The sequence below is a fragment of the Pleurodeles waltl genome, chromosome 9, assembly GCF_031143425.1.
Source record: "Pleurodeles waltl isolate 20211129_DDA chromosome 9, aPleWal1.hap1.20221129, whole genome shotgun sequence".
Lineage (NCBI taxonomy): Eukaryota > Metazoa > Chordata > Amphibia > Caudata > Salamandridae > Pleurodeles > Pleurodeles waltl.
In genome coordinates, this window is record NC_090448.1 from 470549067 (window position 1) to 470575479 (window position 26413).

Below are 26413 nucleotides of genomic sequence, written 5' to 3' on the forward strand. Positions count from 1 at the left end.
GGTCCTGGGGGCTGCGGGTGCAGAGTCTTTACCAGGCGTCGGGTCTTTGAAGCAGGCAGTCGCGGTCAGGGGGAGCCTAGGAATTCCCTCTGCAGGCGTCGCTGTGGGGGCTCAGGGGGGTCAACTCTGGCTACTCACGGTCTCATAGTCGCCGGGGAGTCCTCCCTGTGGTGTTTGTTCTCCACAAGTCGAGCTGGGGGCGTCGGGTGCAGAGTGCAAAGTCTCACGCTTCCGGCGGGAAACGTGTGTTGTTTCAAAGTTGCTTCTTTGTTGCAAAGTTGCAGTCTTTGGGGAACAGAGCCGCTGTCCTCAGGAGTTCTTGGTCCTTCTAGATGTAGGGTACTCCTCTGAGGCTTCAGAGGTTGCTGGACCCTGGGAACGCGTCGCTGGAGCAGTGTCTTTAGAAGGAGGGAGACTCATATTCAGTGTGTTTATTACTCTCATACTGTGCACTCTACACCGTGCATGACTTTCCACCTTTGGTGCGCATCCCCGTGATTATGATATGACTTACCAACCTTTCAGATACTCACAATCTCCCTTGTGTGATTATTCTTTGTCAAACTGGTGGTCACTGTTGGTTGGTCCTTCCCCCCTCTTTTAGATAATTGACTTTGATGTTGGTTATTTTTGTGGTCATATCCCATCTCATCTATTGGTATATATGTTCATCTATTTCACAGCCTTGACAAAGTCTTGAAGACGAAACACGTGTCGGCTGTTTTGCTGTTTTGGACTCATATTTTATGTGGTCATTTGACTGAAACTCTGACTACTTGTTCTTACCTGCAATAAATATCCTGTGTCACCTGTTTGCCGGACTTTGACTCAATTTTTGAATCACCACTTGGATCGGCTATACAAAGTTTCACTTTGGGTGTGCCCTGGCCTTTGTGTTCTCATTGTATAGGTTTCCACTCACTGTTTTTTCATTGTGTGATCCTCTGACACCTGAGGTGGCAGGTGCTTTCCTAACCTGGTTCCCATTACTAGCTGCTGCTTAAAAGAAGACTACTACTGATGGACATTTGGCAAACTGTGTTGATGTGCGAGCGCCTTTCAATCAATCAATCAATCACTGCATTTGTAAAGCGCAATACATTCCCGCGAGGGTCTCAAGTTGTCGGTTGTTGTGGTAGGTGGGTCCGGTGTTGTGCAGTGCTTTGTGTGCGTGGATCAGGAGCTTGAAGGTGATCCTTTTGTTGACGGGGAGCCAGTGCAGGCCTCTCAGGTGTAGTGTGATGTGGCTGCGGTGGGGGACATCTAGGATGAGACGGGCCGAGGCGTTCTGGATGCGTTGGAGTCGTCTCAGGAGCTTGTCTGTAGTTCCTGAGTAGAGGGCGTTCCCGTAGTCGAGTCTGCTGGTGATGAGGGCCTGGGTAACGGTTTTTCTCGTGTCGAGGGGGATCCATTTGAAGATCCTGCGGAGCATACGGAGGGTGTTGCAGCAGGACGCGGAGACGGCGTTGACTTGCCTGGTCATGGAGAGAGTGGAGTCGAGGATGACCCCCAGGTTGCGTGCGTGGTCCATGGGTTCCGGGCCTGTGCCTAGTGACGTGGGCCACCAGGAGTCGTCCCAGGCTGATGGGGTGGGTCCGAGAATGAGGACCTCCGTCTTGTCTGAGTTCAGCTTCAGTCTGCTGTCCTCCATCCAGTCGGCTACGGCCTTCATTCCTCGGTGGAGGTTAGCTTTGGCGGTGTGGGGACCTTCGGTGAGGGATATGATCAGCTGGGTGTCGTCGACGTAGGAGATGATGTTGAGGTTGTGTTGTCGCGCGATGCCTTTGGCATTCTCCACCTATTTTTGCTATAATTTGCAAGAACAGACATGCCAACAGGTGAATATTGAACTCCTCTGGATATGGCCACCCTTGGATGCCCTATCCAGACCCCTGACCCCAAAACCGCGGTCTCAACAAGTGAACAATGATGCAGTGCCTTCCCTGGACAGCTGTCCCCAGAACTCTGTAAACCTAGGTCTCATAATGCCTTTCCATACTAGGGATGTCCTTGGGCCAGGCTGTAGCTGGAAATCCGAGCCAAGCACCAGCTGCTGAGAACACAGATACCGGAGTATAGTGGAGGCCACAACCCACAGCTCCAACAACTAGTAGTTCCTGTTTTGGTTTGTGGGAATGTTGAGCAATAGATGCTTCTGGGGGGAATTATTGTGGGTGTTGGGGGTACAGAGATTGTTCTGTGTTGTTTTGTTCCACAGTTCTTAACATAGTTCTCATTACATAGATAGACCTTATCCACCATACCCTTCTCTGATTTCCTTTCACTACATGCCCCTCCATGCAACCACCACTGCATCCGGACTGCGACTAGTCTCTCACCTTGGCTCCTAGACTTTCCATTCCCCCATGCATAGCTTCTCAATTATTATCTAGAATGTCAACAGTCTATTGGAATGTGTCAAACTCACAGCAGGTCTACAGTATACCAAAAGATGTTCTCCATCAGTCCTTATGCACCAAGAAACCCACCCATTGGGAACAAGGTGTTCCTTCCTGGGCCATTATGGTTATGACAGGGTTTTCCACGCTGTCTTTTTTTAGGGGCTTGAGGAGGGTAGCGATAATCTTACATGGGAGTTTCCCCTTTATGGTTACATCCTCAACCTTATACCCCAAGGACCGTTATGTGGGTGCAGAAGACAGGCTTGAAAAGCAGCACTATAATCTACTGAGCCTGTATGTCCCACCTCAGATGTCACAAGAGGCCTTACAGGCCTGTAGACAAATTATTCTGGGATTCCCTCCTGGGATCATGGTTATAGGGGGAGACTTTAATGTCGTCCCTGACCCTATTGTGACTCCACAGCAACGCTACTGACGCACAGAACAGCGGGGGCTTACAAATCCTTAACACATCTGATGTCCTCTCTATGGCTGTGCGATATTTGGAGGGTATGGCACACCTAGCGTCAGGAATTCCTTCACACCTCACAGGCACACAAGACCCTGTCCTGCATCGTCCTCTTCCTAATCCTACCAACGGATTTGCTACACACTACTGTCGTAGTTTGGACTCTTGCTCTGAGCAAGACTGCTGGTTTAAAGATAACAGTACTTTTGTTTGTAGGCGACTGAGTCTTTCCTACAACAAGTCGCAACTGTTGTCCCAACCTTACCGGCTCACTAGCAGCACCTCACCAGAAACACAATAGTAAAAGGTGATTTGTGGCAGTCGCTTACGCATGGACTCAAAGTAAGATATCTCAGGGTTGTCGTGGTTAAACGGAAATTACCCTTTTCTCACAGATATATTATGTCTCATACAAACAAAGGCAAAAACACAGATGCAGTGAAGTTATAATAGTTTTTATTTAACATAACTGCAATTTGCGATAAGTTGCATGAACTGCAATGACTAGGATAATGAATATACCAAGCAACAGTATTGTGAAGAAGAGAGTCATTGTTATGAAGACCCCCACCATTTTACAATATATGAAAGAAATATATATATATATATATATATATATATATATATATATATATATATATATATATATATATATATATATATATATATATATATATATATATATATATATATATATATATATGTATAAGATGGAATATGCCCTAATACCCTAATGAGAATAGGCCTAACCTCCTACCTAAAGGAGAGCTGGGTTTGTTAAACCTAATCTGCCAAAGCCGTGTCCATGAGAGGAGCCTCCAACCCTCGTTACCTTGGAATGAGGTCTCTATCTCAGACTCCGCAGGGACACGAAGACTGGGTCAGCGTCAAGATGACTGCAGCATCGGTATCAGCGATGGTGGCGATGCCCTCTTGTCGGAATCCCTCTGATTATCTGTCTAAAAGTGTGATGTATTTATACAGATCTACAAGGTCCCCTGACGTAGGTGTATTCCAAAACAATAAATAACAGGCATGCTTGGGACGGCAATTAATATCAACAATCCCTCAAAAGTATAGAGAGGGAAAATCCCTAAGTGTGAACACCTACTGTTTGTTTGTCTTTCGCTCTTGATCTTGACGCCTTGGCGCAGTGACACTGATAATAAAACTCATAACAAGTGGCTTAACTATAAACAAGGCAGCCATCTTAGAGGAAATAAATAATTAAATGAGCTAAGATAGAGCAAGCTAAGTAGGTTAAAAGTCACTAGGTGACGGGGCACGAGTTTACAAGCCTACGGCTAAGCTAACTCCTGTTATCCCATTAAAACAAACTAGGATTCACTACACCCTCCCCATTGCCGTAACAGGTATGATGAAGGTACAGGAACCCAAAACACTAAAAAAGCTGCTTCTGAACTAAAAAAGCCAAAGGAAAAAAACAAGCTAATAAAAGAAGCTAATAATAAAAATTGCTGTGTGTGAAAACACGGTAAAACAAGGCTGTCTAAAAAACACATACAGAGATGTTAATATCAACTATGACAAGTACAGCAAATGTCTATTATAATTGCATAATTTGGAATCGGGAATGGTAAGCAAATTCATCAAATTATGTGTTATACGCAGGATCTTGAAGAATGTCATCGAAGTCACCAGTCAAGGACCTCAAAAATTAGTCAACATCGTCCGAAGTGAAGTCTAGTGCTGGGCGGACAAACGGATCCACAGAGCAGAAGTGAGCCATATTCACCGGTGCATCGATACTTGCTGCAGTGTCCTCATCCATGTTAGATCTTATAACGGAAGGCTCATAGGTGGCCTTGCGGAGCAACCTCAGTCTCAAGGGGCATGACCGTGTATGAACCCTCATCGGGACATCAGCAGTTCGTGGTCCACAGGAGATGTCGGTGCAACAGCAAGACAGACCATAGGCAGATGCTCAAAGCGACACCATATGCAGCGGAAGACCGGTTGTACACACCAGAGAAGTGGCTGGAATGACAACGACCAGTCATGCTCCAGTTCCACCAGCAAAGGTGTACCGAAGATCCGAACCATGCGCTCACGGCACAGTGGAGTTGGCGGGAGCGGCTCCATTGCTCTGCGTTGCTGGAAAGAAACAACCACCGTGAATCAGAAGAAATAGCAGTAGTAGTCCGCCAATCAAAGCCAAAATAATTGGAAAGCCACCAAACACACTTGAAAAGAGAGAATGGATGGCTGATGGGATGACTCCAAAGACAGTCTGGAAGATGGACACGAAACCAGACCTGACAGCCTTAAAGAAATGAACAATCCCAGTGGTGCTTGAAGCATTGAATATTCTGGATACCAGCTCTCCAAAGTGTTTGGGGAAATCGGTATTTAAAAGGGATTGTATCTTGGCTGATGATCTCGCAATCTGGAGAGCATACGTCTCTTTTGCGGATGTCAAGGCGACCTGTTTCAGAAACAATAGCGCCTTTAGTCTACTCAACTTGTCTCATAGTTCACATTAATAGTATCTATGTGGGGCCACATTTCAGATACTTTTATCGCTCGTGTGGGGGGAAACAAAACATGTTCACAATACGTAACGACCTTCGTGACCGAGATTGTGTAGGCAATTCCAGGTCGCAAGCCGCAAAAGCTTTCATTGTTCAGTACCACATAACTGCCATTGGAAAGTACATGAAACACTGGACGAATCAAGGGGACGGGAGTACCCTTCAGAAAACAGGCCAAATTTGCGACCCGCGCATTACAACGACCGTGAAGAGACACCTGTTTGCATATCATGGAATGATGAACAGCAGTCTCACATTCACTTCCGCTAAGAAAGACCTCCTGTTCACCATTCAGACATCTATAGTCAAAGGGCAACTCCCACTCTTCCTTAATAAAGCTATCTCCTAGCTGCTCATATCGTCCCACCGCAAGATGTTTCAGGCAGCTCGAGAAACGAAAGGTCGAAATCGGTAAATTAATAATGCAGTGCAAGAGCCAGATAGTTGAAGGACTCTCTGCTACCGTGAAGGGCAACTTATCTAATTTCTCTAATTGAAGCAGGGTGAAACGAGCCTCCCTTTTAGCCATTGTCTCTTGTTCCCTGGAAAAATTAAAAGCAGTGAATAGTTCACTCCCATTAATGTACCTCCATGGAATGTGGCCACTTTTCAGTGTCTGTAATGTCCAACCCAGCTGCATGATGGACCGTAGCTGTGTCTGCCCATGATATAACCGGGACAAGTCTGTCTGAGTGATATCAATAGCAGACGACACTATATTTGATAGTGAAAAAATCCTGTTGGACAGTGTGTTCATGCCATTGTCAACAACAGCTAATGTTTTTTCCAAATGTTCCCTATCTAGTTGCCTTAAACGTGCAGCAGCCTCAATCTGAGAAAGTTTCCAAATTTCATTGTACATAGCATATAAAAACAGTTTCGAGCGCTGTTTTCTAGGACCTAACAGGAAATCCTGTAAGTCTATACTGTCAGAAAGAGTGTTCAGGTGTTTTTTAACCGCTGTCAACGCGTTTGTCTGCACCCATTGCTGGCACAGCTTACCCACACCGTATGTTGTAATTATACCTGTATGTTGACCTGATAGAAAGCAAGGGTCAGGCCTGTGAATGGAAAAAAACCCTGAAGAGATCAAGAAATGCTTTTGACACTCATCACTGTCGGTGGGCCATACCAACCACCCGCCGGGACGTGAAAGTGAAGAATTATAGGCACCAGCCTTAACCATTGCATCTAGCCTGTCTTCTGAGACATTAAGAAAGTGTTGCCAATCTCTAAATTTTGTCGGAGTAGGGATACTGGGTGTGTTCAGGTCTTTAATTTTTGCTAACCCCAGACAGGATGTCTGCTCAATAGTGTCATTTAAGCTTGTGTCCCCCATACACTTTTCAAATCAATAGTATCTTTCCAATATTCGTAACCCTCAAGCGAGAGCCGGGAAACAAAAGGATCTGAATAAATCAGTTTCGTATCTGTTAGCAAAGGTTTTCTAATTTGTGCCAGAGGTATTTTAAAATAATACGACTCTGCTTTCTTTGTATCATGCCCGGAAAAGTATGTAAATTTATCGCTATAATACTTTGGACTCCCCACCTGTGGTGTGGAACAGTGTTCCCACTGTGTGTAGTTCAAGAGAGGCCTATATCTAGTTGCACGGTGTAGGTAGTGATGTCCCCAATTGTTATAGCAGAACATTTCCCCATACTTCATTGTATAATGGTATACATCATCACTTCCAAAAGTGGAATAGTCCTTCATTTCAGCTAGCATGGAATCAACTGTTTGAACATCCCAATCATCAGAGACAACATTAGGTGTAATAACATCAGACATTGAAATTTTGAACACGTATGGTATTTGAATAATCTCTGTAGGCCCATATATATCGAATGAAACTTTGTCCCACACAATCACATCAGTAATTGGTATAGCTGTAATATTTACAGGGGACAAATCTCGTCGGACCTTATGGGAAGAATGATGTGGTGTTAAAATTTCATCAACAGGCTCCACAGAGGAGCGATCAGGAATATAGTGACCATTAATCAGCAAAAAGAAAACAGTCACAAAACCAATCCATAAAAAGAATGCAATAAATGTCAAACAGAACCATAGATAGTTCCATGGGTAGATCAAATAGTTCTTTTTTAACCCATCGATACAGCTTACTACTCTTTGAAAGTTCGTTAGCCACAGTTGAGGATGAATCTGAAAAAAAATCATCAATGTCTACGAAATAGCCAGAGGAAGTCTCTGCAAACACAGGACCCGCTGAATTCTGATCCACTGCTCGTGGAGGTTCTTGATAAACAACGTCATTAGTCGTGGAAGTGTTCGTGTAAAATACAGCCAAATCTTGAAGCGGGATGGTCACCGAAGATGTGACTGGAACCAACAAAAGTTCATTTTCCGCCCTCCCCATGGTCGAGGAAGTATCTAGAACAGCAGTTGACATAGTTGCATAGTTAGTAGCAGTGATGTTCATCCTACTATGTAGATGGATGTCCTGTTGGGTAGTGAGAGGGGATCGGGAACCACCCAAGGGACCTCCTGGTCTACTGTGAAGAATCGGCCACATGGTGTAATTTGATGTCATCAATGGAGATGAATCTATTCGATTTAGAACCGGACAATGGTGGTAGGATGACAGTCCTGGTGCCTTTTATTCCCAAGACCGGTACAGGTGCCCTGTATGATGGACCAAACTCCTTTTTCACAGCGATCTTCTCACGAACCAGATCCCCAACGTTAGGAATCCAGCCAGTCAAAGTTTTTGCCAAGTCCCATATTCCTAAAGTGGCAGCACTTACAGATGATTTATCATCACAAAATTTTTGAAGCTCCTGTAAAACAGTGAGACGTTCTTTTATGTCAAATGGTGTTTCTGCTGCCACCATACCAGGGGCATCAAGATCGGGGACATACATAGGTATCCCAAAGAGAACCTCTTATGGAGACTTTCCCCCCAAGGACCGTCTTGGCAGATTATTCAGTGCTCTCTGGACCCCATATAGGTGATGTAACCAACTGCGGCCTGAACCTAATACTCGAGCTGTTAAGGACTGCTTTAGATCACGATTCTGCCTCTCCACGACCGAATTTCCCTCGGGATGGTATGGCGAGGAGTAATGGAGTTCAACATCCATCATTCCCATGGTGTCCTTGAATGCTTTAGAGGCAAATGCAGGGCCCTGGCCCGAATGGAATGCTGCAACCGCATATGTACAGATAAAGATCAGCAAATCTTTTATAACAGTCCGGGCGTCAGCCGACCGCTGTGACCATACCCACAGGAATCCACAGCCACTAAAATGTATTTGTATGCACCATCAGGCTGTAAGGGACCACAATGGTCTAGGTACACACACTGGAGTGGCTTGTCCGACACTAAGAGGGATGTCTGCGGAGGGCGTTTGATATTAGAGCCCTTAATCTGCTGACAAATGTCACAACAAAGGACATACTGTTTAGTCCGTCTGCATAGACCAGGCCACCAGTATCGCTGCTGTAGAATTGTTATCGTGGCCTGTATACCAGCATGTGCAGAAGCGACACCCTCATGTGCGGCTGTAATCAGCTCTAATCTTTGGTCTTCATTGGGGATCACTCGATCTCCAACCCCAGGAATTGTTGTATAAGCAACATTCTGTGCACTGATATGGTAAGTATAGTTTGTAGGGTATCCTTTCGGAAGGGTCTTGCCTGCAGCCGAAGCTTTAACGGCAATCAGTATTTCATTATCCAACCTCGTCCGAGAACGAGTAACTGCAGCCACAGAAGCCGTAGCTACTGATGCTTTGGCCGCTTCATCAGCCAATGTATTGCCGGCAACGTGTATTCCTACACGTTGGTGTCCTAATGTATGAACTACATGGACACATGGTAGCTTATCCTTAAGAACAGCCACCCTTCCCCACAACATTTTGTGTTTAATGGTGTTCCCTTTACAATCCCTAAACCCGTTCAGTTTCCAAAGATTGAGATATTCATTGTATGACTGGACGCAGTAATATGAATCACAGACTATCAAAGTCTGGCTTCCTGCCTCAGTATGTTCGAGCGCTAGAAGAAGAGCCTTAAGCTCGGCCAACTGGGCTGTACAGTCCCCTAAGGTCTGCGTGTAGGTATTGTGAGGATGGAAAACTCTGTCTTCCAGTACCCCACACACGGCTGCGCAAGCTGCCGAGTATTGATGTTTAGTACCTACAGCCGGTTGTGCCGATCCGTCAGTATAAATTATAGTATTATAACTGTCTAGTGGCAAGATATGTAGAGGAGCGGGGTACTCCTGTTCATACTGGAGAAATTCTTGTGTCTGAAGTCTTGGGTCAAATACATAATCAACATCAGTGGCGGTCAGAGACGTTGCCCATTGAATCCAGCGTGGATGTAATGCCTTAGCGTTTGGAACGCTCGCTTTAGTGACAGCCTCTAAGGCCGGCACCGGGGAGACAACAATAATGCGTTTCCCCTGGGCAAGTGGCCTCTCCTTTATGACGGCCATCTGAACTGCTGTCAGAATCTTTTCTGTAGGTGCAAAACGTTTTTCAGCATTTGAGTATAAGTGTGATTTATATGCTATTGGCACTGTGTCACCCTCATTAAAGGTGACATAAGTAAACCCAAGGGCACCAGCAATTATTCTGATGACCAAATTTGTTTTATTGTCACGTGTGTATAAGTGTTTAGCTTCTAGCATGTCCCGTTGTATGTCCCTAAGGATGTGTGTGTGTTCAATCGTCTGCTAGAAAAATTGGGCTGAATTAAGTCATAAAGTGGTTTGATGCGTTCTGCATAATCTGGAATGTATGTTCTGCCAAAATTGAAGAAACCCAGTAATGACTGTAATTTCTTAAGTGTGTTTGGAGGCTGTAGTTGAGCACACTTTTCTAGGAAGTGCGGGGCCAGGCTCTTCCCCTCGTTTGATAGCTCATATCCCAGGAACAATACACTAAGAAAGGCTATCTTGCTTTTCTTAAAATTAAATTTATAACCGAGGTCTGCAAATCCCAAAATGATCCGATCGACCCTCGCAAGATGAATGTCGAGGGTGTTGTCAGTGAGATAGATATCATTCACATAGGACAATGCATCGGAATCAAGCTCGTACAAAATTGATGTTACACGGGCTGAAAACAGGCCTGGGCCATTTTTATAGCCTTGAGGTAAACGACAAAAGCGTTTCTGAGAGCCAAATGAAAATGCACTTAGGTCCCTACTTTCATGTGCTAAATTCTGGCAGAAAAACCCATTAGATATATCCAATGTAGTTTTATATTTTTTACGCACTATATTGTTTATCAGTGCTGTGCTGTGTGAATTTTGTATAGCATATGTATGTGTATGACTATTTAAGTGTCTATAATCAACCACTATTCTATATGAATGATCTGGCTTTGCAACAGGAAATAGTGGATTATTCATTGCCGATGTACAGGGCTCAGTCACTCCCTGGTACTCAAGTTGTGACAGTATCTCCGTCACTGGAGCTTTCGCCTCATGTTTAACAGGGTATTGTGGCTGTGGTTGGGGTGTAGACCTAACGGGAATAACATGACAAGGAGAATCCTTGTCCCAACCTACATGATTACGGTATAGCGTGGGTGCCTGCGCTAAAGCCCATACCGCAGCATAGGCTTTTTTGGCTGCTTCTGGAACAAAATCGGAGAAAGGAGGCAAAATGTCATCTTCCCCATGTGGGAGCTTGCGGACGTGTTCAGGTGGCCAGTCTCTCTCGGCCAACAGGATATCACTAGTAAGTTCATCCCAAAATATTACACTAATAATGCGTTCCACGTCTCCCTCCATTTGAATTGGTAAATCATAAACCCTATAGGGTGGGGGAACGCGGCCAGCCCCTGTCTCAACTGCGATGTAATCGCTAGTTGCTGTCGCATCCAGATGATCTTTCAGACTCTGGCGACATATTGTGACCTCTGCCGCGCTGTCCAACAGAGTCACAGCCCACTTCTTGTTCCTCAACAGTGTTCTCAATACTACTGGCATTTTTAACTGTCAGTGCTGCCACCTTCTTCTTTTTAAACTGCGGCTTTTGCTGAGGAGTTTTTTCTTCTTTTCTAATGGCAGACTGTGGTGAGTCTTTCTTTTCTTTCACGTCTTCCGGACGTCGATCTTGACGGCCCCCTCTCTCGCTACATTTATCCGGTGCGTCCTGAAAGCCGTGAATCAGTATATCTGTCTGGAGTTCTAATGTGCTCCCTATTTCTGAGATTATACCTCCTTTCGGAGTACTCCAGATGTGGAGAATCAGCTCTCTTATTTCTCCTTTCTTTAAATTCTTTTTGTTTGTCCCAGCGCTTTTTAGAGCCCTCTTGTGCCTGCTTTGTACCTTCCTTATGGGCGGTACTTGGTAATTCCAATTTTTTAGGTTTGGCTCCCAAACTATCCCGTCCTATACTAGTATAGGTATCGGAAATTATTTTCCGTAGCTGTCTCTCTTGTTCCACATTTGGAGTTTCCCTGAGACGCTGGCGTGTTGCCAGTGCCACCGCTTCCCCTTTAATATTACTCAGTATTATCGAGGAGACGGCGTCAAAGTTACGCATCAATTTCATCCCCAGATCCAGGGCCGGTGCAGCCCCATGTTCATTTTGTATTTGTTTTAACACCTCCGGTAAATTGGCAAGTGTCGGGGTACCATGTGTGGTAGTATAAACGGCAGCGAAGACTGTACCCCATGTGGCGCAGTCATCCACCGAGGGAACCATCCCAAATGGCAAGCACATAGTGAGCAATCTATGTTTTTCCTGTGGTCCCATATGGGGAAACACAGCTTCCAGCTGATTAGTTTTCTGGGCTATCCAGAACGGTATTTTTTCCCGTTCCATGGGCACTTTACCCATAATAGTATGCACTGTTTGTGGATTAATCCCAGTAGCCAATTGATAACCACCAGCTACTGGCGGTGCTGGACGCGCTGGTGTAGTGTTCAACATTCGCATTACGAACTGAACCAATCGTCTATATAATGCCACTAATTCACTATATAATACTCGTAAATCTGTGATCGGCATATTCTGTATGCATGGGTGAGGTGTATATGTGGCAAACATAGGCCATGTAGGGCCCTCATTACTTAAAGGACCTAGTCTCACTCTTCGTAGTACATGTGGTAGGGTGCCTTCAAACCAGTTCTGATGCTCTTGATATGTGAGCGATATTTCATGATACTGGTATGCTTCATACCGTACAGGTACGTTAGCAATTTCATATGTGTGAAATGTGTGCGTTGTTTGGTCAGCCTCAGGAAAGGTGACCCAACAGTAAAATGTTTCTGTTTGGTATGCTTCAGTCGCCTCTATTATCAGCGTAACATCCCCGCCCTCTTCTGTAAGGCCATGCGCTAATAAATGTTGCGTAAGTGCATGTCTAGCATTTGCAGGAATGTCTATGGTATTAGCCATAGTTGTTTAGAGAAACGGAACACCAAAAATAGGGGAAGTTTTTCCTTTTTATGAGTTCGAGCTCGAACAACCTACAGCTTAATTAGGTGTTACCTGTTCAGCTGAGGAGGAATCTCCCAAAGACCAAGGACGTCTCCATATAATGGTACTTAGGGTACCTGTTGTCTGTGATACAGTGATAATCAGGGTGTCTGTAAATTACTGCCTAAACACCATCGTTGGTGGCGCCATGTCGTAGTTTGGACTCTTGCTCTGAGCAAGACTGCTGCTTTAAAGATAACAGTACTTTTGTTTGTAGGCGACTGAGTCTTTCCTACAACAAGTCGCAACTGTTGTCCCAACCTTACTGTCTCACTAGCAGCACCTCACCAGAAACACAATAGTAAAAGGTGATTTGTGGCAGTCGCTTACGCATGGACTCAAAGTAAGATATCTCAGGGTTGTCGTGGTTAAACGGAAATTACCCTTTTCTCACAGATATATTATGTCTCATACAAACAAAGGCAAAAACACAGATGCAGTGAAGTTATAATAGTTTTTATTTAACATAACTGCAATTTGCGATAAGTTGCATGAACTGCAATGATTAGGATAATGAATATACCAAGCAACAGTACTGTGAAGAAGAGAGTCATTGTTATGAAAACCCCACCATTTTACAATATAAGAAAGAAATATATATATATATGTATAAGATGGAATATGCCCTAATACCCTAATGAGAATAGGCCTAACCTCCTACCTAAAGGAAAGCTGGGTTTGTTAAATCTAATCTGCCAAAGCTGTGTCCATGAGAGGAGCCCCCAACCCTCGTTACCTTGGAATGAGGCGTCTATCTCAGACTCCGCAGGGACACGAAGACTGGGTCAGCGTCAAGATGACTGCAGCATCGGTATCAGCGATGGTGGCGATGCCCTCTAGTCGGAATCCCTTTGATTATCTGTCTAAAAGTGTGATGTATTTATACAGATCTACAAGGTCCCCTGACGTAGGTGTATTACAAAACAATAGATAACAGGCATGCTTGGGACGGCAATTAATATCAACAATCCCTCTAAAGTATAGAGAGGGAAAATCGCTAAGTGTGAACACCTACTGTTTGTTTGTCTTTCGTGCTTGATCTTGACGCCTTGGCGCAGTGACACCGATAATAAAACTCATAACAAGTGGCTTAACTATAAACAAGGCAGCCATCTTAGAGGAAATAAAGAATTAAATGAGCTAAGACAGAGCAAGCTAAGTAGGTTAAAAGTCACTAGGTGACGGGGGCTCGAGTTTACAAGCCTACGGCTCAGCTAACTCCTGTTATCCCATTAAAACAAACTAGGATTCACTACACTACAGCTGCGGACATTCTCACATGAAGAATCCCAGACCCCTCCCTATGTCTGTTGCACCTAGGGACTCCCATAACTACTCGTTGGCCCATCTGAGGCCTCAATACTTGACATCTCTCGGACCCTCAATGTGTAAAGGTACTACAGACCGAAAACCAAGCTTATTTTGCAATTAATCAGGGTTCGGTCTCCTCATCTGGGACTCTTGGGCCACCAGCAAAGCCATGATCAGAGGAGTGGCTAAGTCCCTCCTGAGCCACGTGGAACTAAATATCTAATCCCACATGGCAGACCTGACAACATGCATCCTTCATCTTGAACGACAATGCATTGGGAACCCCCCCTCACATTCAGAGACAGCTTGGCAAGACTACCCTGTAGCAGTTAGTATTAGAAGAGGCTCGGCAATCTTGGTGAGGTTCACTCCAACAGGTCTATGAACACGGTGACAAATCCACTAAGCTACTTTACTGGTTGATCACTAGAAACATGGTATCAAGGGTGGCCCAGGAAATTGAGGGCAATAAGGGCAAACTAAGGTGCACTGCTGCTGCCATAGCCACACGCTTTGCTGAATATTATTAGGCTCTTTATCCTCCAGCAGACAGATCCAACCCCATATTGCCAGATATTCCACCGCTCTCCCTCTCCCCTTCTCAAAAGGCAGACCACTTACGAAAGACGAGATTGGAGAAGCTTTGAACGATCTGAGTGCATGGAAGACCCCAGCTCAGATGGATACCCAGATGAGTACTACAGAAAGTTCTGTGATACACTCACTCCACAGCTACTGCAGCTGTACCTAGATGCCATTGACAAAGGCACATTCCCTGAGGGCCTCAACTTGGTGACTATAGGGGTTATCCATAAACCAGGATGCCATCCTGACCATTGCGCCTTGTATAGGCCTATTTCCCTAATTAACACTGAACTCAAGATGTTCTCCAAGATCCTAGCCGCCCGGCTCACCAAAGTAATTGTTATTGTTTTTATATTTATGTGGCGCTTCCTACCCCTGCTGACGTCTCAAAGCACTCTTCGGGGGTAGAATGCTACTCTGGAACCTAAAAGGATTAGTGGTAGATTAGTATAGGAAAATATGAGTTAATTTGACATGTGAGTTTGTAAGTTGGATTGTATAAGATAATGGAGAAATAGAAGAGGGAAACGTTTAGAAAGTGTTATTTTGGAGATCACAGTAGTAAGATTGAGATTTGGGGTTAAAAAGGAGAGACGGAGGAGGAAAAAGTCTGTAGAAATAGATTAGGGAGATCATAGTAGTAAACTAAGGTTTAAGATGAGTCAAAACAGAGATACATGAGGGAAGAATTTAGAAAGAGTTGTATAGGAGAGCATAGTTAACTGATGTTTGGGGTGAGCCAGGAGGGATAGAGGAGGGAAGAGTCTAGAAAGGGTTATTTTTCAGATTATAGTGGTAGAATGAGGTTTGGGAAGAGTGGAGGTAGAGGATAAATTAAGAGAGGTGTAGGGTGAGACAGAGTAGTGTACTGGAGAGAGTGAAATGTATTTATTTTTAGTTTTTTCTCTTTTCTACAGTAGGAGTAAAGTAATAAATATATAGATACATGACTGCATAGAAATGGTATATATGTATAAGGAAGATAATATACTGAGATTTAAAGTTGTATTGTATAAACTCAGACTTTCAGGAGTTGCTGTACTTGAAGCTAATTTATTTGTGTATTTTCTATAACTCAGTTTTTATACATTTTATGTTTTCCTCAATATTTCAATAATGAAGCGCTTGTAGATAAAATAGTTATAACAATGTTTACATATTGTGAGAGATAAATAAAACAGAGACCCATAAATATTGAATCAGACAACTTATATCAAAACTAGCAATGACCTATAAACATTTTAAGCATTGAATTATATATATATATATATATATATATATATATATATATATATATATATATATATATATATATATATATATATATATATGCTCCATAAGAAATTCAAACTCTGGCACTCCATGCAGATTACTGGCCTTTATTTATTCCAAAACTTCCATTGAACAAACCATAGGGCGACACGCGTCTCAACCATCATGGTCTTCTTCCTTGGCCCTTCATACAAACATACAACAAATGTGGCCCCTCCTACTTTCTATATATCCACTTGTCCATAGACATAGAATAAATCCTTTTTTTTCTTTATTTCTTTTTTATATCTATAATTTAATTTGTGATTATTATATTGTAATTTTAAATATCCATCACATATAACCTAACCCATTTAAACAATATCAACATGTAATAGACCATATTGAAAATAATTGGATGAGCCGCTATAAATCAATAGAATCATCAGGTCGAAATTAATTGAAAAATAAAAAGTAACCTGTTCTGAAACTGTTCCAATTTTCACATACCTCTATACCATCTGACTAACCAATATGAATAAAAAGTTCTTCATCCTTGTTTAATCCCCAAGGATGTCGGCTATTCAGCTGAATAATGTATTCTGACTCCAATTTCCTTAATTGTTTTTCTCTGTCCCCGCCCCTCGGAGTACCCAGAACCCTGTCAATGCCAAAGAATTTCATCTTTTCTACTTTGCCATCGTGTTTCATATTGCAATGTCGAGCTACTGGATAAGCAGCATCCTTATTCAATATTACTCTCTAATGCTCAAGGATGCGCTTTTTCAGAGGAAGAATTGTGCTTCCAACATATTGCAATCCACACGGACATTCAATTACATAAATAGCGAAATCTGAATTGCAATTTATATATTTCTTAATGTTCACTTGCCTACCCGTAGGTAGCTCATATTGCTTACGATTTGAACTATATCTGCACGCTTTGCACTTGGCACATTTGTAAAAACCTTGATGTTTATCTAAGAAGGTTCCTTTTGTCTTCCTTGTGTAACTACGTACAAGAATATCTCTCAGAGAGCTGCTTCTTTTGTAAGTTATCATTGGAGTGGGACTGACTAACTGACCAATTATTCTGTCAGCCTTAATGAGATGCCAATATTTCATAAGGATCTTCTTAACTTCTGAAGAATATGCATTAAATATTGTCACAAATCTCGGGGTATTAATGCCTTTTTCTCTCTTTCTGGGAACCGCAACACACACAACAAAAGCTGACAATCCAGAGGTTGCTCCGATATTAACGATCAGCGACATAGAAGGTTTAGCTGCCCTACGAGAATTGGAAATAGGGGAAAGAACATGGGCAACAGATATTGAATTATTGGATGATCTATACCTACAAACAGACTGTGCCAGTGGTAGCAGTTTCAAAGCTAAATCGAGATGCAATCCAATTTTACCACACGACAATATTGACGCTTTTCACGAAGCAGTGACCTTTGATTTGTTTAAATTGTGGAAGAGGACAAAGGATGTTTTTGCACAAAATCTAACAGCAGGCCAACGAACTGCATGAGCATCTCTCAAGAAAGCAACCTCATTTGTTATAAAACCAGCGGATAAGGGGGGCAATGTAGTGCTGTGGGACGCTACTAAGTATCAACAGGAAGTTAAGAGACAATTGCTCAATCCAGGCTGTTATGAGGTATCCAATTATTTTCAATATGGTATATTACATGTTGATATTGTTTAAATGGGTTAGCTTATATGTGATGGATATTTAAAATTACAATATAATAATCACGAATTAAATTATAGATATAAAAAAGAAATAAAGAAAAAAGAAAAAAAACGTTTTTTTCTATGTCTATGGACAAGTGGATATATAAAAAGTAGGATGGGCCACATTTGTTGTATGTTTGTAAGAAGGGCCCAGGAAGAAGACCGTGATGGTTGAAACGCGTTGCCCTATGGTTTGTTCAATGGAATTTTTGGAATAAATAAAGGACAGTAATCTGCATGGAGTGCCAGAGTTTGAATTTCTTCTGGAGCAGATGTGAAATGGGTCCTGTGCCCATTTACTGAGCACCAACCTCGACAGGCAAGCGCTGGAAGAATCACAGGACTGTTCTTTTGTGACACATATATATATATATATATATATATACATATATATATATATATATATATAAAATAATATACATTTGTTAAGCAGACCTAAAAAATATCTATATATCAAATTATAAATGTTTACATACAAAGGGATAGTGTTTACATGCAAAGGGATATGCTGTACATTAGTGTTTGAGTATGGTGGTTATGTAGGATAAAGCCAACTGTTTAGTAGTCTTCTGAAGATAAGATAGTTATCTATGGATCTTATATATGAGGGTAATCAATTCCATAATTTGGCTGCTTGAACAGAGAAAGACGTCCCACCTATGTTTTTTTACTTGTAACGTGGGGTTTTGAGGCGAGGTGCCAATCTTGAACCGAGGTTCCTTTGTTGAATATATTTGGTGATTTTATTCCTGATGAAAAGTAGTCCTGTTCCATATATTGCTTTGTGGGTAGTACAAAGCAGCTTGAAGGTGGATCTTCTGACAATCGGTAAACAATATAGGGCTCTCAAGCTAGGGGAGATGTGGCATGCATATAGCTTTACGTGTAGGAGTAGTCTGGGAGTTCTTAATACTTTGTACTCTTTTTGTAGGTGATAGAGATAATCCATGATAGAGGTCATTGGTGTAATCAAGTTTAGACAGTGCAAGAGAGATAGTACCCTGGACCTTGTGTGGAAATCCCAGGTGGGGGAATATGCACCACAGAGTTTTCATGGTGATGAAGCTTGATCTTGTTAATTTGTCCACTTGGGCATTCATTGTTAACTTAGAGTTCATTGTAATTCCAAGGTTGCTCACTTCCTTTACTTTAGGAGGTGGTCCCAGATCATTAGGCCAGGTGCAGAGTGGATAATATTTTTTTCAATAGCTACATGTGATCATTTCTGTTTTGGAAGCATTCAATTTGAGATGGCTCCATGTCATCCACTTATCAATGGCTCTGAGGCAACTGAAGATTTTTGAGTTTCCAATGTCCTTGGGGCTTTCCAGTTTAAGGAATGTTGGTGTATCATTTGCATAGTTGTAGCAGGTGAGCTGAAATTCATTGATCTTCACCGATAATTACTTAATGTAGATGTCAAAAAGCATGGGTGACATGATAGCGCCCTGAGGGACCCCTGCTTTTGTGAAGTACGGTTTGGATGAGAAAGGGGGAGTATGGATGATATTTGTTCTGTTTTGAAGATGGGATATGATCCAGCCAAGAGCATTCCCCTCTATGACAGCTTTGTAGAGTCTTTGTACCAGGGTGTCATGGTCAACTGTGTCAAAGGCAGCTGAGAGGTCCAAGAGAAGTAGTACAGCAACCCCGGTCTGGTGCATTGTGTTTTTAAGGTCATCCCAGATGGCGATGAGGGCAGATTCTGTACCTCTTCCTGGGAGGAATCCAGTTTTGTAGTCTGAAAGTATGGCGTTATCTTCAATGAATTGTGACATCTGGGTGAATATTGCTTTTTCTCAGGAAAAGTCCATTTAAAATTGATCTGAAATCGTTGGGGTCATGCGAGTCCAGGTTTGTTTCCTTTAACAATGGCCATGTATTTTCCTTTTTTAGTTCTTCTGTAAAACAGTACTCACTGACTTAATTCATCCTGACCAATGCGGCTTCATGTCGGCGTGCATTACACACCACTGTATAAGACGTCTCCACTTTGCACTGGCACGCAGGTCCAAAATACCCTATGCATGTGCCCTACTTCTAGTGCATTTTGGAAAGGCCTTCGACTTGGTCCATTGGTTTTTTCTAGCCGCTGTGCTGGAACATATGGGGTTTGGCCAATATGTTAGCCTCCTATACTCCACAACAGCAGTGCAAGTACATATTAACATAACGCTCTCTGAACCATTTCCAATTCAGTGAGGCACTAGACAAGGCTGCCCTCTATCACCCCTTCTCATCAGCCTGACAATTGCACCCATAGCTCGACTCATCCACTGTGTTGCTCAGTTGCAGGGTTGGCACTGGGGCGCTGATGGGGAGGACCGCATCTCTTTATATGTGGATGACGTACTCCTTTACATCCAAAACCCTTTGGTAACGGGCCCCATCCTTCTGCAGCTCCAGTCGCTTGATAGGGAAGCGTCTGGGCTCCATGTCAATTAAGAGAAATCCCTTTTTAGACCCTATATCCAGAAATTTGGATGTGACTACATGGCAGGAAATGATTTAAATTAAATAGTTCAGGTTTACATATTAAGGTATTTATGTTTCAGAGCTCCCAGAGCTCACATGGTCCTTCAACATTAGAGGACTGCATGAAACAGGACTTCCAAACCTGGTTCTTGCTACCATTAATTGTCTTAGGCAAAATGGCATTATTCAAAATGATGATCCTGCCATGTTTTTTATTTAGTCTCCAAAACGTTCTATTGGTAATCCTGGCCCAAGGGTTCAGCACTCTCACTTCCCATATTCGGTCCTTACTATGGGCGGGGAAACTCTCATGTGTAGTATTCAATAAATGTTGCCAGCAGTCGTACAATGGGGGTTTGGGCATGGGGGACATATGGCTCTACTGCTGGGCCTTCAAATGTCTAGTAATAAATGCCCGGCTCATGGGTAGCTGGGGAGACCCATTGTATATACTAAAATTACATTGTTTTGGACTGGACACAATACTGCATGTTCTATACGGTAGCCCACTCCATCAGGGATTTCCAGAACCCACAAAAGTAATGATCAAATCATGGTGGGCCGCATTGCAAAGATGGGCTGATACAAAAAACTCATGAGGCATGTCCTGCCCTGGTAGGGCCGTTGGCTCAGCCAGATGGCCCACCTGGACAATTTGGCCTGGTGGGACTAAATTGGGATCACATCACTGGGCGACACCAGGCATGGAACAACCATGCACTCTTTACAAGAGCTTCAATCCATGTTCATTCTCTCTTCAACCCAGTTTCAGAAACATTTACAACTAAGACATGAGCTTTTGAGTTATTGAAGTGAGACTGAAGATCTCCCACAATATAAGCCACTCAAGGCTAAGCTCCTCTAGGGATCTTTAGGGAATGGGGGGTTCCCAAATATACAGAACATTTGTATTCAACTCCCCTTCAACAACTGCCGCTCTTAAACTAAAATGGGAGGCTTGGGTGGGACCTTTGGATGAGGCAGACCGCAGGAATGCATGCATGGCCCCCTGCATCACAGTTATCCCATCTCACCTTAGAATGATAGAACTAAACTATCTGCACACCTCGTACGCTACACCTTTGAAGCTTTGGAGAGCTGGTAAATGATCCACAGCTGACTGCCCCTGATGCCTTGCACCTCAAGAAGACTTTTCCCACATGGTGTGGCCTACCCTGTAATAGCAAAATCCTACAACAATGTTTCAACAGGTATCAATCAGAAATTTCAATTCAACAGAGTTAATGAATAAAGAACACAATAGAAGTCTCCCAAGCAAATTACTGAGATTGTATTCACGAACTCAAGATATACAACCTATAGCATTATCAACATTTGTCCAAATCAAGTGCAGTGAATAATAGAAGGTGAACTTATATTGCTCGTGAATAAGTGCCAGTGAACAGCGCATGTGAAACACACAAAAGGGAAAACAGCATGTGGGCAATTAATTTAATATTTTAGTGCACAAATTTAATGCAACAAAAGAACTATAGATTTCATGTAAAAAATCATAAGCCAGATTTTGCTGTTTTAAATGTCGACGACGTTTCAATCCCAATTGTTCAAGGTCATTATCAGGACGTAATTCCACAAAGGCAATGTTGTGTTGATTGGTATTATTCAGAGGAGGAAAGGAATTGGAAACTCTGACACAGTGGATCTGGATTCAATCAAAAAGGTAAAAAGGTTGCTCCTATTAACCATTTGTGTGATGTGATAAACCAGATGGGGGCCCTAAATAAGTGTTCACAGTTACCTCAATACCTCACAAAGGTAAGCTATCAAGACTGACCATTAATCATTTAGGTGGTCATTATGAGATTGGCAGTGAGTTCCGCCAAAAGGCTGGTGGTAATTACCACCAAATTAAGACCATGGTGGTAAGAACTCCCATAGACAGCCAATATACCACACCATCCACCAGGACGTTAACACCACGCACCACAGCGGTAGCCATCAACAGTCAGGTGGAAGACAAGGTACCGCCCTCATATCATGACACTGCAATCCGTCACGATTTCCGGGGTGGTACCAACACCATCAAAAGCCTGGTGGAAACACTGCACAGAAGACGGAAGACTCACCATCAGAGACACAGAGAAGAACAACGCCGCCATGGAACCGGAACTGCAAGTCTTCCCGATGCTCTTCTACGCCATGCTCCAACACCGACAAAGACGACGAAGATGAGTACAGCCGCCTAGCACAGAAGGGAGGGAGGGAGGAAGGAAAAGCAGAGTGGCACACACGCACAACACACACCAGACACACACACACCATACACACAACCAGCTGCAGACAAAAAACAATGGCACACGACACACGTCATAATAATGCAAGGACAACAAAAAGGCAGTACTGAGAATGTATTGAATGGGAACAGCCACCAAATGAACCAAATGGATAACAAAGAGATATGTACAATTGTCCACAAAGGGCCAATGCCCAGTCCAAATTACTAAGGTCCCACATGGCCACAGGGCACAGTCCAAGGCCCAACTTGTTTCCTGACAACATCCGCACAAAACTGTGCAGGGCCATAATTTTTGAAGTGGGCAGGCACCTCAGGGGGAAGAGGGGTGGGGGCACCTCAGCCGAAGTCGGGAACTTGCCCACTGGTTCTGGAGGGGGCCACATGCCCATTATCCATTGTTGGGGAGTGCAAGGTCACAGTCTCTCAGGTGGGGGACTTGCCCACTGGTTCTGGAGGGGGCTCCATGCCCATTATCCTTTGCTGGGGAGTGCAAGGTCACAGTCTCTTAGGTTGCGGACTTGCGAACTGGTTCTGGAGGGGGCTCCATGCCCATTATTCTTTGCTGGGGAGTGCAAGGTCACAGTCTCTCAGGTGGAGGACTTGCCCACTGGTTCTGGAGGTGGCTCCATGCCCATTATCCTTTGCTGGGAAGTGCAAGGTCACAGTCTCTCAGGTGGGGAATTTGCCCACTGGTTCTGGAGGGGGCCCCATACCATTGTCCTTTGCTGGGGAGTGCAAGGTCACAGTCTTTCAGGTGAGGGACTTGCCCACTGGTTCTGGCGGTGGCTCCATGCCCATTATCCTTTGAAAGTGAGTGCAAGCTCACAGTCTCTCAGGTGGGGAACTTGCCCACTGGTTCTGGAGGGGGCTCCATGCCCATTATTCTTTGCTGGGGAGTGCAAGGTCACAGTCTCTCAGGTGGAGGACTTGCCCACTGATTCTGGAGGGGGCTTCATGTACAGTAGTCCTTGGAGGGTGGCCTACATGCCCTCTGCTGTGGGTGGGGGCTGCACTGTCTCAGCTGGGGGTGAGGGCTCCGTGACCACTGGTGGTGGTGTTGGTACCCTGCCAGCCTCTGCTGGAGGTGAGGGCTGCAGTATGTCAGCTGGTGAAGGTGCCTCTTGGGCAGCCTCTGCAGGAGGTGAGGGCTGCTGTGTCTCAGCTGGTGAAGGTGCCTCCTGGACAGCCTCTGCTGGAGGCAATGGCTGCTGTGTCTCAGCAGGGGATGAGTGTCCCATGCCCACTGGTGGTGGTACCCTGCCACCCTCTGCAGGAGGTGAGGGCTGCTGTGTCTCAGCAGGGGAAGGGGCCTCCTGGGGCAGCCTCTGTTGGAGGCAAGGGCTGCTGTGTCTCAGCTGGAGTTGAGGGTTTCTTCCCTTTCAAGGCAAAAGGTGAGGGCCTCTACACTTTCATGGCAGGAGGTGAGGACTTCTTCCCTTTCATGGCAGAGGTGAGGGCTTCTTCCCTTTCATGGCAGGAGGTGAGGGCTTCTTCCCTTTCATGGCAGGAGATGAAGGCTTCTTCCCTTTCCTGGCAAGAGGTGAGGGTTCCTTTCCCTTCCTGGCTGGTGTAGTGGGATCCTTCCCCTTCTGGCTGGTGGAGTGGGATCATTACCCTTCCTGGCTGGCGGAGTGGAATCCTTCATTGCCTTGACTCCACAACTAGGAGGTGCCTCCACTGTCCCCGTGGCTGAGGTGCTGGGCTGGATAGTTGGGACCCTGCTCTTACGGGCAGGACGGGGGAGGGAGGAGGAGGGAAGAGGTCAAGTTGGGCAAGGAAAAGCTTCTTAGGTATGGTGGGGCGGGCTGAGGGAGGAGGGATGGGAGTGGAGGTTGAGGGAGTGGTTGTTGAGGAGTACGTCTGCAGGACTTGGGTGCAGATGCATGGGCAGTGTGCTGATGTGAGATGGATGGCTGTTGGGTGTCTGAGTGCCTGCGTTTGTGTCCTTTAGGATAGGGGGGACAGACAGGGTGGGGTAGGACACAGGAGACGTGTGGATGGATGTTGTGGAGGTGTCTGCTAGTGAGGTATGTATGCTGCTTGGTATGGTGATGCTGGTGGTGGATGTTGAATCAGTGCATGCAGGTGTGAGTGTGGACGTGACTGTGAGGGAGGTGGAAGAGGAGGGGGAGGCAGTGGAGGCAGTGGATGTGGTTGTGTGCACAACTTTCTGGTGTTTGCGTGAGTGCTTGTGGGCTGAAGTGTGGTGCCTGTGTTTGAATGTGCCACTCTTGTGTGATTTTTGTGTGCATGCTCGTCTGTATGTGTGCATGGGATGGGTTGGGGTTGAGGAGACTGGGAGTGGGAAGGGGTAGTTGGAGGGGGGATGGTAGGAACAGGGACAATGGCTGCCATCAGAGAGGAGGCCAGAGCCTGAATCGATCTCTGTTGGGCCGCCAATTCACTGTAGATGCCCTCCAGGAATGCATTGCATTGCTGCATCTGGGATGCCAGCCCCTGGATGACATTCACAATGGTTGACTGCCCTACAGAGATGGATCTCAGGAGGTCAATAGCCTCCTCACTCCGGGCAGCAGGGCCCACTGGGGCAGGGCCTGAGGTGCCTGGTGCGAAGGAGATGCCCACCCTTCTTGGTGAGCGGGCACGGGCAACTCGCTGAGGGGCTACTGGGAGGGCGATACTGGTACGGGGTGGCGGCTGTACCTGCAGCTGGGGTGGTAGTAGAGGTGTACGCCACCACCAGGGAGCTTCCATCGGAGGAGGTATCTGAGTCAGTGTTGTCACCTCCTGTCTCCGCCATGGTGCTCCCCTCGTCCTCCATCCTACTGGTTCCCTCGGAGTCAGTGGACTCTGCCTCCTGGGTCCTGTGGGATGCAGCTCCCTCTGTTGCCAGTGCCCCTGCCCCTCTGCCAGATGATGCTAATGCACGCATGGGCAGGATGACAGAAGGAAAAAGGGGGAGGAGGGAGTAAAAGGGATCACTGGGTCAATTACAGCACCAACACCACAGTTGGCATACACAGTACCATCACACACAGGGATCAGGATTGAGCACTATGCTTTGCACTGGTATTCAATTGGCTAGATGCCACAGCAAGATGAGGGCCAACCACTTCCAACTCCACCCCTCCTGGGACACACTAAGCCCTGTCTGACATGGAATGCAACCTAGCTAGGTTACCTGGATTTGCCATACAACCATTACCCTTGAGCTGTACCACGCTGCAATGTCTGTCCTGGCATTAAGGGGCACTCACTAACTCACACACACCACCCGGATCCCATGCCACCTACCAATTATTGTTGTAACGCCCACTGTACTCACCCCCTTGTGGCTGTTGTGATGCCCTCAAGCGCCCATTCAGCTCTGGGTAGGCCACTGCCATCAGGGGGGTCAGGTTCCGATGGGGACCCCTTCCTCATTGGGAGGTCATCCCCAGCTGGACCTCCGCGGTCTTCCATGCCCAGCGTCTCAGGCCCTCCCACCTTTTCCGACAGTGGGTGCTTTGCCTGCTGTAGACCCCCAGGGTCCGCACGTCCTTGGCGATGGCACGCCACAATCCCTTCTTTTGATGTATTCTTCAGATGACGAATGCAAGAGCTCACCAGATTTCCTCTGCACTTCCCTCTTCGACTTCTGCCAAGGATTGACCGCTGACTGCTCCAGGACGCCTGCAAAACCGCAACAAAGTAGCAAGATGACTACCAGCAACATTGTACTGCCTAATCCTGCCGGCTTTCCCAACTGCTTCCTGGTGGTGCATGCTCTGAGGGCTGTCTGCCTTCACCCTGCACTGGAAATCCCGAAGAAATCTCCTGTGGATTGACGGAGTCTTCCCCCTGCTAACGCAGGCACCAAACATCTGCATCACCAGTCGTCTGGGTCTCCTCTCATCTCGACGAGCGTGGTCCCTGAATCACAGGCGCTATATCCAAGTGACCCC